At 47.1% G+C, this 17328-nt stretch overlaps 1 long non-coding RNA gene across 1 annotated transcript in view; it reads right to left on the bottom strand.

Annotated features, from left to right (window-relative positions):
• The window catches only part of LOC140914662 (uncharacterized), a 56275-nt gene that overhangs the window by 29169 nt on the left and 9778 nt on the right, over positions 1–17328 (bottom strand). The gene's annotated exons all lie outside the window — the stretch shown is intronic.

The raw sequence follows: 17328 nt of genomic DNA, 5'->3' as shown, positions 1-17328 counted from the left end.
AGCCACTGTGAGCCCCCAAGCAGCTCTCAGGAGGCACTCGGCACCTGGTAGGATAGAAAAGCACATGGCAAAATGGAGTCAACTTCCTCCCTTCTGTACAGAATGGTCCATTTCCAAAGCAATGGAAAGAAATGTAACAAACTATCTTGATTGTGACTAATCTTCTGAGACAGGAGTTTCAGTTTCCTGGATTTGTGAGCTGTTTTCCATTATCACATTCTGTAGAATCTTAATGTAAAATCTCGAAATTAAAATTAATAATTAGAGGTTGTACACACCAAAGAGGCTGAAGGATTTTAGGATGGTATAAGGATTAAGGCTCCAATTCAGAAAGTCATCCCTCTTCAAGACAATGCTTAAGCAGGTGTTGAGCTTTGAAATCAGTAGGACCTAAGCATGTAGCTTCAAGAACATGCTTAAGTACTTTCCTGCTTATAAGTTACATGCTCAATTGCTTTCCTGAATTGTACTCATCGGAAGGAGCAACAGGATGAAAATGAGTGGGATGCTTAAGTAATTTACTTTAAAAAAAAACAAAAAAACTATGAAGCCAAGTGGTGGAAGATTAAACAACCTTTTTGTGCTTCCATCCCCATGTCCAGAAAATCCCTAAGGTTTGTGAGGAGGGGAGACGTTGGCTGACGGGTAGGTGGTACTCCTGCCGCCTCTCCTCACCCAGTTCAGCTGGTTCCTTCTCTTGCTGCTGGACTGAGGGCAGGTCTACAGTAGAAGCAATACAGGTCTACAGTAGGCTGCACTGTTGCAGCTGCACCACTGTACCGCGTCTGGTGAAGACGCTCTATGCCCACAGGAGAGCACTCTTCCATCAGCTGAAGCTATGTTGGCAGGAGAGCATGTTGGGCGGTGTGGCCAGCGCTTAGGTCATGGAATCTTGCCTCACTCAATGGGCTGTCTTTCACATCCATGAGTGACCTAAATTAGATTGACTTAAGTGGTAGTATAGACCTGCCCTGAGATGCCTGATTTTCTGCCCTGAGATGCCTGAGATGCCCTGAGATTTCCATGCCTGAGATGCTTTGTTTCTCTAGTTTCCAAGTAGCACACTTTGAGTAACAGACAACTGTATATGCAAGGATCATTTGAATGCAGCCACTCTGGAGGGGAACAAAGTAACTCACTGCAACACTACGGCTTAAGTAAAAAATTATCCTATTTCAAATTTGAAGTGCAGAAAGAATTTAGGTGGGCACAGTTTCTTGTAGCTGGAATTTGACAATGCCTGTTCTCGCCTCTCTGGTCATCAGTTTGAACTCTACTGCCCTGCCCCCAGGTGTCCAACCATGAACCCCACCCCTTAAATTCCTTGGGAATTTTGAAAGTCCCCTTCCTGTTTGCTCAGTGATGCATGCAATGGTCTTAGGGCATCTTTCCAGGTGGCCATGCCTGCTCCACGCACCAGGCGATCCCTCGGTTGGAGCAATGCCAAGCTGCTGGACCTCATCAGCATTTGGGGAAAGGCAGCTGTCCAGTTCCAGCTGACCTCCAGCCATAGGAATTATGATACCTATGGGCAGATTTCATGATGCATGACAGAATGGGGCCATGACCAGGACACACTGCAGTGCAGGGTCAAAGTGAAGGATCTGCGGAATGCCTACCACAAGTTTGCGGGAGGCAAACTGTCAGTCTGGTGCTGCGCCCATGGGCTGCCGGTTCTACGAAGAGCTGGACGTGATACTCGGTGGTGACCCCATCTCCACTGCGAAGGCCACTGTGGATACTTCTGTGGCTTATGTGCCAGTCGAGAGTGGACCAAGCCAGGAGGAGGAAATCTTGGATGAGGATGTAGAGGGGGACCCAGAGGCAGAGGATGACTCGGAGGTCAGAGATGCATACAGCCAGGAGCTCTTCTTTACCCCTTTATCCAGTCACAGCGGTCAGAACTTGGCAAAGCACATACAGGAGAGGAGGCCCCTGGTAAGTGGCTTTAATTTTGGGAATCACTGAAGCGAGTTGTTGGGGACAGGAGGGTTGCAGGAAGCAGGCTTGTGTCTGTATGATGCGCGTACCACCACATACCTAGTCTGAGCGGCGGAAGAGGGTGTTGATTGACTCTCTCACTTCACGGGAATCTGCCTCAGAGATCTCCACAAAACTCTCATGGAGATACTGGACAATCCGCTGCCGCAGGTTCAGTAATGATTGTAAGGCCCCGCACTAGCTATTAGCACTGCAAACCGAGCAGCTGCGTGCCTGCCCTCCTCTGCAGCCGCTATCGCAAAACCCTTCCCATGTGCCCCCCAGACACCACCAACACACTCTTATCAACCTCCTAGCTCCAGTCTGTACCCACTGCATTCCACTCCTGCCCCATCACAGTCCAGCGCTGTGGACTCCCAGTACCCACTGCACTCAACACCCGTCCCTCTGCAGTTTAGTCCTGCTGAAGTACAGTATCCACTGCACTGTACTCCAAAGGACAAGGTTGCATATGCTACCTGGACATACACAAACCTTTAACTGTCCCGGGACCCCACTTCCTCCTGGGACCCTCCATTCCCCCATCCCCCACAGTGCTAATGTGGTTTTTTGTTTGTCTCTCTCCTCTGGTGGTTGTTTTTTAATAAAAGAATTGTTTTGGTTTGAAAGCAATCTTTATTTTATTAATTGAAAGCAAACAGAGCCCTGCAAAGCAACAGGCAATTTTCTTAAACCTTCATAGTACATCGTCTGCAAATCACAATCACCTCCTAGCATAACAAGCTCTGCACTCCCGAGCATAGCAACAAATATTAGTTTCAGCTTCAAATTGCTGCCTCAAGGATCCCTGATCCTTATAGCCCCGCACTGTGCCCCTTTAATAGCCCTGGTCTCTGGCTGTTCTAGTCCAGCCTCCAGGTGCTGAGCCTCAGCAGTCCAGCTCTGAGTGAAGCTTTCACCCTTCCCTTCACAAATATTATGACGCGTACAGCATGCGGCTATAAGCATAGGAATATTGTCATCGGCCAGGTCCAGCCTTCCATATAGGCAGCACCAGTGGGCCTTAAAACAGCCAAAAGCACACTCAACAGTCATTCTGCACTTGCTCAGCCTGTTGTTGAACCACTCCTTGCTACTGTCAAGGATCCCCGTGTATGGCTTCATAAGCCACGGCATTAAGGAATTGGCAGGGTCTCCCAGGATCACAATGGGCATTTTGACTTCCCCTACAGTAATCTTCTGGTCTGGGAAGAAAGTCCCTGCTTGCAGCTTCCTGAATAGGCCAGTGTTCCAAAAGATGTGTGTGTCATGCACCTTTCTGGACCAGTCTGCGTTAGTGTCCATGAAACACCCACAGTGATCCACAAGCGCCTGGAGAACCATAAAGAAATACCCCTTCTGATTAATGTACTTGTTGGCTAGGTAGTCTGGTGTCAGAATTGGAACATGTGTGCCATCTATTGCCCCTCCGCAGTTAGGGAAACCCATTCGTGCAAAGCCATCCACAATGTCACACACATTGCCAGAATCATGGTCTTTCGGAGCCGGATATGATTAATAACCTTGGATGCTTCCATCAACACGAGTCCAAAGGTCGACTTTCCCACTCTGAACAGGTCAGCGACCAATCAGTAGCAGTCTGGAGTAGCCAGCTTCAACAGTGCAATCGCCACACGCTTCCCCAATGACAGGGCAGCTCTCATTCTCGTGTCCTTGTGCCACAGAGCTGAGGCGAGCTCATCACACAGTCCCATGAATGTGGCTTTCCTCATCTGAAAGTTCTGCAGCCACTGCTCGTCATCTCAGACATGCATGATGATGTGATCCCACTACTCAGTGTTTGTTTCCCAAGCCCAAAAGCAGCATTCCACTGTGGACAGCACCTACTCCTCTTACCTTTGTAATTTAAGGAATAACTCCACTGCCACTTGTGACGTGTTAGTGAGAGTGAGCAGCATATTGGTCAACAGTGCGGGATCCATTCCTGCAGACCTAAGAGGCAGAGCGCTCAGTATACAAACTGTTGAAAGATGGCACCAAATGCAGACAGAAGCACAGGGATTGCTGGGATGCGAAGCAATGCATCACAGGGCATTGGGACAGGACCCAGGGTGCCCTGAAACGCCCTCCGCCTTTCAACAACTTTTAGGGACAGAAGAGGAAGAGATGCTCTGTGGGATAGCTGCCCAGAGTGCACCGCTCCAAATACCAATGCAAATGCCGCAAGCGTGAACATGCTATTGCACAGGCAGCTGACAGTGTGAACACACAACAGCAGCTTCCCTTCAGAGCTCTCTGAGCGGTGATGTAACTGCCGGCGATGTAACTCTACCAGTGTAGACATACCCTCACTTGCATGCAGGATTCAATTCAAATGTGGAACTTTCCAGAAAATCTGGGATACTTAAAGCTCAGTACACAGTAACATGGCCAGAAGCTCATTCACTGGACTATGATTCAAGACACTGGACTCTATTCCTGGTTCTGCCACTGGCCTGCCAAGTGACCCTGAGTAAGTCACTGCACCTCTGTGCCTCAGTTTCCCCATCTGAAATGTGGGGATAATGATGCTTCATAAAGAGTTTTGAGATCTACTGATGGAGTGTCATAAGCCCTGGGATGTTTTCTGTTAGCATTGTGACAGATTTAAGTTCATTCAGGATATTGTCATTCAATAAAAGTTAACCATAACTCAATAAGGTTTGTACCTTTGCGGTACATTGTATTAGAATGCAAATCTTTATGCATTATCCTGACATTGCATAGAACATCTTTAGCAGTAAGACAAGATTAATGCAACCTCAGGAATGCCAGAGGAACAATGTGTGTGAAGTGGATTTTGTAGGAAATACATTGCAGTGACGGGAACACAAGTTCTCCCCTCCCAAGCCAACCTTTTGAAGATTCTGTCCTGAAGGTATCATAAATATAAAGGGAAGGGTAAACCCCTTTAAAATCCCTCCTGGCCAGAGGAAAAATCCTCTCACCTGTAAAGGGTTAAGAAGCTAAAGATAACCTCGCTGGCACCTGACCAAAATGACCAATGAGGAGACAAGATACTTTCAAAAGCTGGGTGGAGGGGGAGAAACAAAGGGTCTCTATCTGTCTGTCTGCTGCTTTTGCTGGGGATAGAACAGGAATGGAGTCTTAGAACTTTAGTAAGTAATCTAGCTAGGTATGTGTTAGATTATGATTTCTTTAAATAGCTGAGAAAAGAACTGTGCTGAATAGAATGACTATTCCTGTCTGTGTGTCTTTTTTGTAACTTAAGGTTTTGCCTAGAGGGATTCTCTATGTTTTGAATCTAATTACCCTGTAAGGTATCTACCATCCTGATTTTACAGAGGGGATTTCTTTACTTCTATTAAAAGTCTTCTTGTAAGAGAACTGAATGCTTTTTCATTGTTCTCAGATCCAAGGGTTTGGGTCTGTGGTCACCCATGCAAATTGGTGAGGATTTTTACCAAACCTTTCCCAGAAAGTGGGGTGTAAGGGTTGGGAGGATTTTGGGGGGGAAAGACTGTAGCCAGACAGCCAGCCCCCCCCCCCCCTCAGACCAGCATTGCTGGAAACACAGGAGGAAGCCGGAACAGGGCACTTAACATATATTCCAGCACAGCCTTTGAAGCTGTGAAAAGCACAGGTGTGCTGCTACAATGTGCCTCTGGGAACATATACAACGATTAAGCTCACAGCAGGCAGAGGCCCTGTGACAGACATGGCTCTTAGCCCCTACTAAATAGCGTGATGCACACACACCAACATCCTAGGTGGAAAAATATTTACCCTGATAAAAGAAATGTCCAGTAGTCGAAACTTATTGTTTCTCTCTCTTCAAGTGTAAACTACTCTTGCGAAAGCTGGCGTCACCCCGACAGACCAGCCTCAATTTGGCATAAGAAAGGAGAAAGAGAATAAAGGAGTACAGAGATATAAGTAGGGGACCTACAGCACCATGATTTTTGAGTGCTTTTCACTATCTATCTGCTGGTCAGATAAGTGACAGCCTCCCAAGGCTTCTGCAGCTAAGAGGGTCCCTAAGCCTTGTCCCTTATTCGTCTTTCCGCGGAATTGAGTGACCGATCCTGGCTTGGCACCACTGGAATCGAGAGATGCAAGGAGGGTAAGAAGCACCCACACCTGATCTCCTATCTTTAGTGTACACATATTTTGAAATAGAGCTCTATACTTTGTTTTCTTTCTTTGGGATTGTGGCTTCAGTTTTGTAACTTGTTTGTGTGTGTAACATCTCTACATTTAAATAAGTAGGCACTAGCAATTTTGTAACCACATGATTAGAATCTAGCTTAATAAATTTTGGTAACCATTTGTGCATAAGCCTGACTTGTTTTCTCTGGTTTACTGTAAAGCAGCCAACACCATTAAAGAACCTCAGCTGTTTTGGCTCTAAAGCCTGGCCATTAGGTGAGAGTACTAAGAGCCTAGCGTTGAGTTGTGCCGCCTCCATGGGGCAAACTCTTGGGGCACCTGTCAGTCAATCCTGGCTGCCCGCTGCGAAGGAGCTCTGAGCTCTAGCAGTTAAAGTCATGGGTGGTTAGGACCTTGGGGCATCCGTCAGCCTAGCCCGGGCTGCCCGCCGCGAAGGGACAGTGCGTCCTAGCGGTTAAAGTCACGGATGGTATAAATGGGCATAGCTGGCACCTCACCAAACATCCTTGGCTGTCGGCTAACACAGACGTGTCCAAACTACGTTTCCCGGTAAACCCAGTTAGAGTTTGGTGGTGGCAGTGGAGATCCAGGGACAAGGGATAAAATTAATTTGTACCTTGGGGAAGTTTTAACCTAAGCTGGTGAAAGTAAGATTAGGAGGTTTTCATGCAGGTCCCCACATCTGTACCTTAGAGTTCAGAGTGGGGTAGGAACCTTGACAGGGTGTGACCCATTCTATACTAATAATCTGCTGCTGGAAACTCCAGATCAAAGAGGCCTCATCTGTATGAAGAGGATGGGCTAAATTTGTCATTGGTGTGCTTTTTCTGAGTAGAAGCCATGATGAAAAGGGATCGTCTGGATAATGCTTAATCCTGCCTGTGTGCGCAGGACTGGACTAGATCTATCGAGGTCCAGTCCAGTCCTACATTTTATGATTCTACGAACTTGTAACCACAAAGGAACACCTAGCGTGGGGTGATTAAAGACTGCTCTTGCCAGAGCCCATCCAGAGTGGGGATGAACTCTGGTAAGCTTATTAGCATGCACGTAGGGGGTTTTATTTGTTTATAACATGTTTTCTCTGTCATGTTTTTTACCTTAAGAATAAAATAGGCTTGCTTGGACAGAACTGCATGGTAACTCACATCTGTAGCTGTCACTCTGATCAGTCTCTGAAGAGAGCACAAACACGGTGAAGGCAGGGAACTGTTCATCCTGGACATACCCCGGACAGTGGGGAATAAGATGCAAGTCTCCACCCAAGAGAGGCAATGGCTGGGGAGCTGGAAGCCAAGAGTGGGTGCTCCTGCTGAACCACTGAGGGGAAATACACATGCAGTTGCCCTGAACTGTAACAAACATACAGTCCTGTAGATATATAGGATATGTAATATAGCCAAGTTAATGTGGGGAAAATCTTAGCTTCTCAAATTTGCTCACATCTAAATCCTTGGTCTTCCACGCTTAATGTTGCATTAGCCCTAGATTTTAGCTTTTAATTTCTAAGCTGTATTGTGGCAGGGAAAACAATTCTATTCCTCAGCAATATCTGGAGTAAGACGTGCTGTTGCCTACCAGCTATACAAATTGTCACATAATTAGCATCTCTCTCCGCTTGATTACCCTGGCATGGCTCTGAGAGCTACTTGTCACTCGACTTCCTGGTACAGAGAAATAAAGAAGCTTTATTTCTGTGGATAGAATTCCCATTTCTGCCAATGGTGCCAACATTTATGCCCTCTTGAGAAGTAATGCATCAGCCTAAACAATTTTTCTATTTTCATCATAACTCTCTAGTTCTGGTATTTTGTTTTAAAAGTATCACTGTGTCTCCGGGGGTAGCACTCCCACTGCTGGGCCAGGAGCCTGCCAGGACTGTAATAAGCTCAGACCTACTTCTGATACTGCGAGGATGATGAAAGCTGGAGATGCTATACTTCCTTAGACTAAAATTCCTTCTGCCCAGCTCTGGTAGGCCTTCCAGGCTGAAGATCCTTAAAGGGACTGTTGGGTACTCAGCACTTCTCAAAAGTTAGGGCACTTATTTAGATGTCTAAATATGGATTTAAGACCCTAACTTTAGGATCTTGTTTTTTTAAAGCTAGAGAAAAGGCACAGATTTTTAAGAATGAGGGTAGTTAACCACTGGAACGATTCACCAAGGGAAGTGGTGGGTTCTCCGTCACTTGAGATCTTTAAGTCAAAATGAGAGCTCTTTCTAAAAAGAGAGGCTCTAGCTCAACCACAAGATATGGGCTCGATGCAAGAACTCAGAAATTCTCTAGCCTGTGCTATGCAGGAGGTCAGACTAGATGATCTAATGGTTCCTTCTGGCTTTAAATAATGAATAAATGAAAATCTTTGCCCAAGCTCTTTGGGACACAGAGTGTCTTTAGATATTTAGTAAAGTGCTGCATCCACTGAGAGTGCTATATAAATAATAACTGTTCCTTAGGCAGAGGATTGTTACTATCTCAAAGCCACCTCAACATGTGTGGGGAGTCCCTGGGTTGCTCATTTCAGAAGTGTAGTAGAACAGGGGGCCATTTTCTTAGGGCATGATTCCATAGTATTCATGGGTGGGACCCCTTTGGAATCAGTGGAAACTCAGGTGCAGAATAACTGCAGGACTCAATACATAGAGACAGATTCCTAGTAATAGACCAAGTCCTAAGGTCCTCATTTGGCCTTTACTCTGTCAAAATTCTTACTAAAGTCAATGGGGATTGGGTCTCAGTAAAAACCAAGCAAGGAATTCAGGATTTGGCTTAATGTAAATAGAACAGCGCAACCAGGCCACAGCTAATAATTCTCACCCACTTCCAGAATACCAACAGCCAATGGCACACATGCCTGAAACAAGTCACGTTGCTAGAGGTACGATCCCAGGAGTGGGAAATACCTCTTTTTTGCCCCTCACACCTTATCCTCAGTCTCAGAGCTTGGTTACACTTGCGAGTTAGAGCACAATAAAGGAGCCCCGGGCACACTAGCTCACTCCCTGTCCACACTGGACGTAGAGCGCTCTGACTCCACAGCTAGAGCGCTCCTGGTACTCCACCTCAGCGAGTGGAATAACGTTTGCTGCGCCTTGGCTACAATGCCCAGGCGTCAGTGTGAACAAGGTGTTGCATTACTATGCTCTGATCAGCCTCCAGAAATGTCCCATAATCCCCTTAAATCAAGTGGTCACTCTTGTCGTCGTTTTTGAATCGCTGTAGGAATGCAGATATGCCCTTTCAGAGCTCTGTTTCTGACAGCCGGCTGCTTATCTGCTCCGAGACAAAGCAACCATTACTGTGGAGTGCTGTGTGTGAGAGAGAGGCGGGGGGAGAAAGCGGGGTCTGCTGCTGTCTGAACTTACAAGACAGCATGCTGACATGCTCTCAGCCCCCCAAAAACCCACTCTCTCTCCCTCCACATAGACACAACACACTCCCTGTCTCTTTCCTCCCTCCTCCTCCGCTCCATTTGAAAAGCACATTGCAGTCACTTGCATGCTGGGATAGCTGCCCATAATGCACCACTCCCAATGCTGCTGCAAGTGCTGCAAATGTGGCCACGCTAGTGCGCTTGAAGCTGTCAGTGTAGACAGACTGCAGCGCTTTCCCTACTGCACTCTATGAAGGCTGGTTTAGCTCTACATCTGCAGGTGTAGCCATGCCCTCAGTTTTAAGGACAGTATTTTATTGTACAAAACAGAATAGAGAGGCTGCTGTCCCTTTAAGTCTTGTCACTGACAGGGAAGTCTAGTATCAGCCTTTTCATTAAGGATTTCAAAGGCAAAGCATCAAGTTGCTCCTTTCCAAGTTGTTATCCTATTTGAGCTTCCTCCTAGACCTCTGTTTGTGCAATGCCTCTGTCATAAACATACAGCTAAGGGTAGCATAAAATCCCTCTTTAGCCTGTAAAGGGTTAATTCCTCTTTTAGCTGTAAAGGGTTAAGAAGCTCAGATAACTTGGTTGGCACCTGATCACAAAGACCAATAAGGGGAGAAGATACTTTCAGATCTGTGGGGGAAGGTTTTTTGTCTGTGTCTCTCGGAGCCAGCCAGGAAACAGGGCAGGGAAAAATACATCTCCCTAAGCTATATCTGAACTAAGCATCTAGTATTGCAGAAATAGTAAGTAATAGGAAAGAAATGAGTTAGGTTATCTTTTGTTTTAGCTTGTGAATTTTCCCTGTGCTAAGAGGGAGGTTTATCTCTGTTTTTGTAACTTTAAGTTTTGCCTAGAAAGGAAATCCTCTGTGTTTTTGAGTTTTTTGTTATTCTGTAAAGTACTTACCATCCTGATTTTACAGAGGTGATTTTTTTACCTTTTCTTTAATTAAAGTTCTGTTTCTTTTTAAGAACATGACTGATTTCTCCATTATCCTAAGACCCAGGATCACTTTGTAACCAATTGGTTAGGATATTATTCTCAAGCCTCCCCAGGAAAGGGGGTGTAAGGGTTTGGGGGGATATTTTGGGGGAATAGGAACTCCAAGTGGTCCTGTCCCTGATTCTTTGTTAAATCATTTGGTGGTGGCAGCGTACCCTCCAAGGGCAAAGAGTTTGTGCCTTGGGGAAGTTTTAACCTAAGCTGGTAGAAATAACCTTAGGGGGTCTTTCATGCGGGTCCCCACATCTGTACCCTAGAGTTCAGAGTGGGGAGGGAACCCTGACAGCTTCCACAGCCATCCATGAACAGCTGAGCTCCGAGCAGTTGCTTTAGACACTCTGCCAGTAATCCCACATGGAAGAGGGAATGGGAGGAAGCTCCCAGAATTTAATTTCCCAGTATCATTAGTTCAGATCAAAGAGCATAATTACTCTCTCAAAAGCTGCCTGGGTCACCTCCAGCAAGGATGAAGTGTCATCTTTAATGCACACAGATTAGGGCAAACCACGGGGAGAGCACTACAACTACGTTGAAAAGACAACAATAAAAGACACAAACAAAATCCACCCTGTCCAGAAAACTAATCTTTTTCTGGTTTAATAAACTAAACAAATTGCAGGCAGCCTTGCCAACTAGCCATAAAGGTACTGACAGTGAAGAGAGGGACACTATTTCCCTTCACTTTCTATTCTCCAGCAATAGAATACTGATAGTTACACCCAAGTAACACCACCACTGGCTCCAAAGAAATTGCACGAATGGCACTGTAACAGGGTCAGCCATCTCCTAAGCATCTCCTCACAGCCTGGGGATGTCTGCAGCACCTGCCTCAGTTTCCTCTTCTGCTCAGCGCCCCTTAAAAGCAGCCTACACAGTCCAAATACTTAAAACATTCCCCTTGCTGGGGTCCAGTTAATCAAAACTTACCCAGAGTCTTTCAGAAACAGAACACAAGCAATAGCAAATACTCACCAACAACCACATACCACACAACAGAACCACTAACCCAGGAACCTATCCTTGCAACAAAGCCCGTTGCCAACTGTGCCCACATAGCTATTCAGGGGACACCATCACAGGGCCTAATCACATCAGCCACACTATCAGAGGCTCGTTCACCTGCACATCCACCAATGTGATATATGCCATCATGTGCCAGCAATGCCCTACTGCCATGTACATTGGTCAAACTGGACAGTCTCTACGTAAAAGAATAAATGGACACAAATCAGATGTCAAGAATTATAACCTTCATAAACCAGTTGGAGAACACTTCAATCTCTCTGGTCACGCAATTACAGACATGAAGGTCGCTATCTTACAACAAAAAAACTTCAAAACCAGACTCCAGCGAGAAACTGCTGAATTGGAATTCCTTTGCAAATTGGATACTATTAACTTAGGCTTAAATAGAGACTGGGAGTGGCTAAGTCATTATGCAAGGTAACCTATTTCCCCTTGTTTTTTCCTACCCCCCCCCCGACGTTCTGGTTAAACTTGGATTTATGCTGGAAATGGCCCACCTTGATTATCATACACATTGTAAGGAGAGTGGTCAGTTTGGATGAGCTATTACCAGCAGGAGAGTGAGTTTGTGGGGGGGAGGGGGGAGGGAGGGGGTGCGAAGACCTGGATTTGTGCTAGAAATGGCCCACATTGATTTTCATACACATTGTAAGGAGAATGATCACTTTAGATAAGCTATTACCAGCAGGAGAGTGGGGTGGGAGGAGGTATTGTTTCATGGTCTCTGTGTATATAATGTCTTCTGCAGTTTCCACAGTATGCATCCGATGAAGTGAGCTGTAGCTCACGAAAGCTTATGCTCAAATAAATTGGTTAGTCTCTGAGGTGCCACAAGTACTCCTTTTCTTTTTGCGAATACAGACTAACGCGGCTGTTACTCTGAAACAAGCAATAGAGTTTCCACCCCACTGCCAAGCTGGGCACAGCCACTCCTCCTTGAAGATTTCTCTTCCCTTCGGAGTTCACCTACTCTCCTCTCTTCTCGGTTCCCCTCCCACCGCTGGGCTCAATTCACTTCCTTGCCACAGGAGCTGGTCTTTCTCCTTGCAGCACACACCTGCAGTTGCTTCCTCAGCACAGTTGTATCTTCTCAGACTTCTGTCCTATGTGGCACTCCTAGCCCCGCTTAGGTGAAGTTCAGCTCCCTTTCCTAAGGAACTGTCCTTTCCTCCCTTCTCTCTTCCCTCGCTGTCTGGTGCAAATTAATCACATGGTCTCATTACTTCATTATTACCCACCTGGGGAGGTAAGTGGCTCTTGTCACAAGTGGGCTTAGGTCCCATTTCCCCTTAATGGGGCCAGCCACCCTACGATGTTCACCAAGAGCAGAATTTGGCGCTAATGCCTCTACATCTTTAGATCTGGGGGTGGTGTGTGTGTGAAGGATATCAGTCTACCCCATGAAAATAACCACACTGGGGATGCAGCTTCAAACTGATTCTGTTGTACACCATAGACAATAACTAACAGTATTTCTACAGTCTCTGAAATGTGCAGTCCATGATTGTGGCATGCTCTGGAAGCATGTTTAAATGATGATTAGGTTCCGACTCCCAGGTATTTACAAGACAGAACCATTTAACACGGCTGAGGATAACGATGTTGTAAATTCACCCCTGGATAAGGCTGGGGTTTTTGTACTGCAGATGGCTCACCTGTGAACAAGCTTTGGGTGGCAGGGGTCCTTCTTTTTATAATCTATCTACAATACACTTCAGTGGTGCTACAGTGATTGCTGCCTGCCTTAGTAGTAATAATATTTAATGTGGGACCATGGCCCCTTACTGGTGGACTGACATCTGGCCATCTTTCCAATGGGAAGCCCTCCATTAACTCATTTTCTTCTCAAGCTTGGGAAGGAAGGAACTTTTTATTTGAAAGTTCCTCTTTTGGCAACTCGTAAAGCTCTGTCTGTTTTTTTCCACGACAGTCTTTGCTTATAGTTTTGCTCCTCATTAATCAGCTTCTGGAAAACAGAGACTGCCCCTCCATGCAGCTGTTTAGCTTTGACAACAGCTTCATGTTGCTCTGTCCTTAAACGCTCCCTGGTCACGCTCTTTCTCACTTGGCACAAAGGCTGTGTGCTCCATACTTTAGATTTGTTGTAGCAATTATTACAAAGTTTCATTCCTTGTACTTAGAAGATGGCAACATAGGCTACTAATGCAAATATCTTTTGCTCACTGGCTAGGATGAAGGTGTTTACTTTTAACCTATCTTTTGAGCAAGAAAGACAGGCAAGAGTACATCACACAGATGCTATACACCCTGCCCTGGTACCTCAGCCAATTTTGGCTATATCTCAAGTTGCTAATCTTTACGGCCATTAAAGGGCTAGAAGCTAGGCAGTGTTGAGACTCCTGAGGAGCAGGGGGAAGAGTGTTTTCTGCACCGTTGCTTGTTGATCGGAATAAGTTCAATCCTCATCATTTTCAGAGCTAGTCACAAAAGCCTTCCCCCAATGAGAGTTAAAGAAAACTAAGTATCATTTCTCAAGGCCAGGTGACTATGAGGAGGAGATGGGAGAAGATAAAAATATCTCTAAGTAACAGTAGCTGGTCCTTGATGAAGAAATGCACTGAAACTCTTAACTTTATGTCTGGTGCAGAAAGGCCACAGTAGTGGGCATGTTAGAAATACCACAAATTAGGCAAAAGAATCATACCAATGTTTTAAATGCTTGGGGTACCACTAGAGCTCACTTAAGCTACTCTCTTGTTAACTGCAGCCCTGTGGGTCCTTCGGTCGTGCCACAGAGATGACATTGAAAAGAGCTGTCAGGTAAATTGCACTGGAGAGATTGTTGCAATCTGTATATTCCCAAGGCTGAGTTGGGGGCTGCAAGAGTGAGGATGTGGGGCATACATAGCCTCACATCGGCAAGAGAGCTGGGGGAGCAGAAAGAAGCTGCTCTCGGATGGGATGAAGTGGAGAAGGGTTTGACAGCTGACTGCCCTGTTAGAACTTCATTTGTGGAGACAGGGTGAGAAGCATAAAGATGAAAGACGTTATCCTTGGCTAGCATGAATAGGAAGACAGAGGATTAGTAGGCAGTCAGTTGCTTGAACTCTGCTATCCACCTACCACACATCTCTCTCATAATGAACAAAATGTTCTGTATGCAGCCTGTCCAATCAGTAAAGTGATTTGGGATAAAGCGTGCACTATAAATGTGTCCTCTTTATTAGAGATAATTCCTTCCTGTTTCTGTGGCACTTCACTGAAGCAAACTGTGGAACAGACAGGCCCAGTGACAGCAATTCCGGGCTTCAGCAGAACAGTCAATGGGCCCCCATGCACGCACAAGCTGCGCCCGCACGGATGCGGTCCAGCTGACATTTGGGTGGTGCTGCACCTGCGCTGGCTGGTGCCCAGCAAGCTGCCGGTGTGGTCAGGGCTTCCACATGCCCACCCAGTAGGGTTGCCAACTGTTTAATCATGGAAACCCAAATACCGTTGCCCGCCCTTTCCCCGCCCCTTCCCTGAGACCATGCCTCTGTCCCGTTCCTTCTCCGAGGCCCTGCCCTCTGCCCACTCCATCCCCCCTCCTTCTGTCGCTTGCTCTCTCCCACCCTCACTCACTTTCACTAGGCTGGGGCAAGGGGTTGGGGTGAGGGAGGGGGTGCAGGATGTAGGCTCTGGGATGCAGTTTGGGTGCGGGAGTGGGTGCGGGGTGCAGGCTCTGGGAGGGAGTTTGGGTGAGGGGTGTGGACTCTATGCTGCGGCATGGGGTTGGGGTGAAGGAGGGAGTCAGGGGTGGCTCCCAAAAGCGACCGGCGCACCCCTCTGGCAGGAGCTCCTAGGCGGGGACCCAAGGGGTCTCCGTGCGCCACTGCCCGCAGGCACCGCCCCTGCAGTTCCCATTGGCTGCAGTTCCTGGCCAATGGGAGTTGTGTAGTTGGTGTTCGGGGTGGCGGTAGCATGCGGAGACCCCCCTCTCCAGGGGCTGCAGGGACGTGCCGACCACTTCCGGGAGTGGTGCGGAGCAAGGGCAGGCAGGAAGCTTGCCTTAGCCCGGCTGCGCTGCTGGCAGCGGTGACCAGGGGCCCCTGAGCCATTGCCCCCTTTGCCCCCACCCACCCATCGGCGGGCCTGGGAACAGGTGAGCTATTGTTACCTTGTTATATTTACTTTATTTTCCATTATCCTCACGGGTCAATAAAATGGTTTAAAATAACCCATTTTTTAAAATCTGCAACTTGTCTCAAAACACCCACACATTTTCCGCTAGAAAAGAGATGACTACAAAACCACGTGCAGCACTGCAGAGAAAAGTCTGTTCTACAAGGGAACAACTCTACGGTCTAAACTGGCCTGAAATACACAAACTCCCTAGAGTCAAAGTTTCAAAACCACCTATCTAAGATGGCCTCATCACTGCAGTATCTGAGCAACTCCCAGTCTTTACTGTATTTATCCTCACAACATCCCTGCAGTAGAGCAGCACTATTATCCCCATTGTACAGGTGGGGAACAGGAGCACAGTCAGACGAAGGGATTTGCCCTAGGTCACAGAGGGAGTCTGTGGCAGAGGTGGGAGCTGAAACAGATTTGCCAAGTCCCAGGCTATTGGGAAGTCCTTCTTCTCCTCAACCCTTTATCTTTCTGAAATAGACACTCTGAGGATATCTCTATACTAGAAATGCTACAGTGGCACAGCAGCAGCTGAGGCATCCACAGTTTCTACAGCGATGGAAGGGGTTTGTCAGTTGCTGTAGTAAATCCACCTCCCCAAGAGGCAGTAGCTAGGTCGATGGAAGAATTCTTCTGTTGACCAAGGAGTGTCAACACCAGGGTGGAGTCCAGCTTAAGTACATTGCACAGGGCATGACGTTTTTTTCATAGTGCTGATCGATGTAGGTAAGCTGATCTAACTTTCTAGCGTAGACCCAACCTGCTGAGTTCCATGCATGGTGTCTCTGTCTCAAATAACCCTTAGAAGCAATTCTGCCAGTGCTTCAAGTGGCCAACAAAGATCCTGTGGCACTTTTTGCAAGAGCAGGCTTTTGCCCTAGGGTTCTTGCCCTACAATTCCCTCCCCTCCTGCAGCGTGCTCTGTTCGTGCTGCGGTAGCTCCATATATAACATGATGTGGCGCACTCTGGGCGGCCCCAAAAAGGAGCAATACGAGGTGTTTATTTAAATATGTTTATATGTAAAACGGCTTTATAGGACTGAAATGGAAACAAAACATTTCCACTGCCCTGCAGCTCATTTTTGGAGGGGACGGAAAATCCACCTTCCGCCCAGCTGTACATGCCGGGGTACCCGCTGGGGCTGGAGGAAGGAGCAGACGCCCAGAGCGAAAACGTGCCCATGAGGGACATCATCCTCCTAAGTTTCAGAGTACCAGCCGTGTTAGTCTGTATTCGCAAAAAGAAAAGGAGGACTTGTGGCACCTTAGAGAGTAACCAATTTATTTGAGCATAAGCTTTCGTGAGCTACAGCTCACTTCATCGGATGCATACTGTGGAAACTGCAGAAGACATTATATACACAGAGACCATGAAACAATACCTCCTCCCACCCCACTCTCCTGCTGGTAATAGCTTATCTAAAGTGATCACTCTCCTTACAATGTGTATGATAATCAAGTTGGGCCACTTCCAGCACAAATGCAGTCAGCCAGGAGAAGACGCATGCGCAGCCCTACCCCTCTCTCCAGGAGAGCCCAAGGAAGGCAGCGCATGCGCTCTTGCCTCCTGCTCAGGCGAGTGGGAGGGGGGAGCACGAGGTAGTGGCGGACCGGCGCGCTCTCTATGCGCCGGGTGCGTGCATGGGAACGGTTGTTTCTACGCATGCGCT

The sequence above is a fragment of the Lepidochelys kempii genome, chromosome 7 (genome assembly GCF_965140265.1).
Source record: "Lepidochelys kempii isolate rLepKem1 chromosome 7, rLepKem1.hap2, whole genome shotgun sequence".
Classification (NCBI taxonomy): domain Eukaryota; kingdom Metazoa; phylum Chordata; order Testudines; family Cheloniidae; genus Lepidochelys; species Lepidochelys kempii.
The sequence above is the reverse complement of the archived record's forward strand: the minus strand, read 5'-3'. Positions and strand labels throughout refer to the sequence as shown.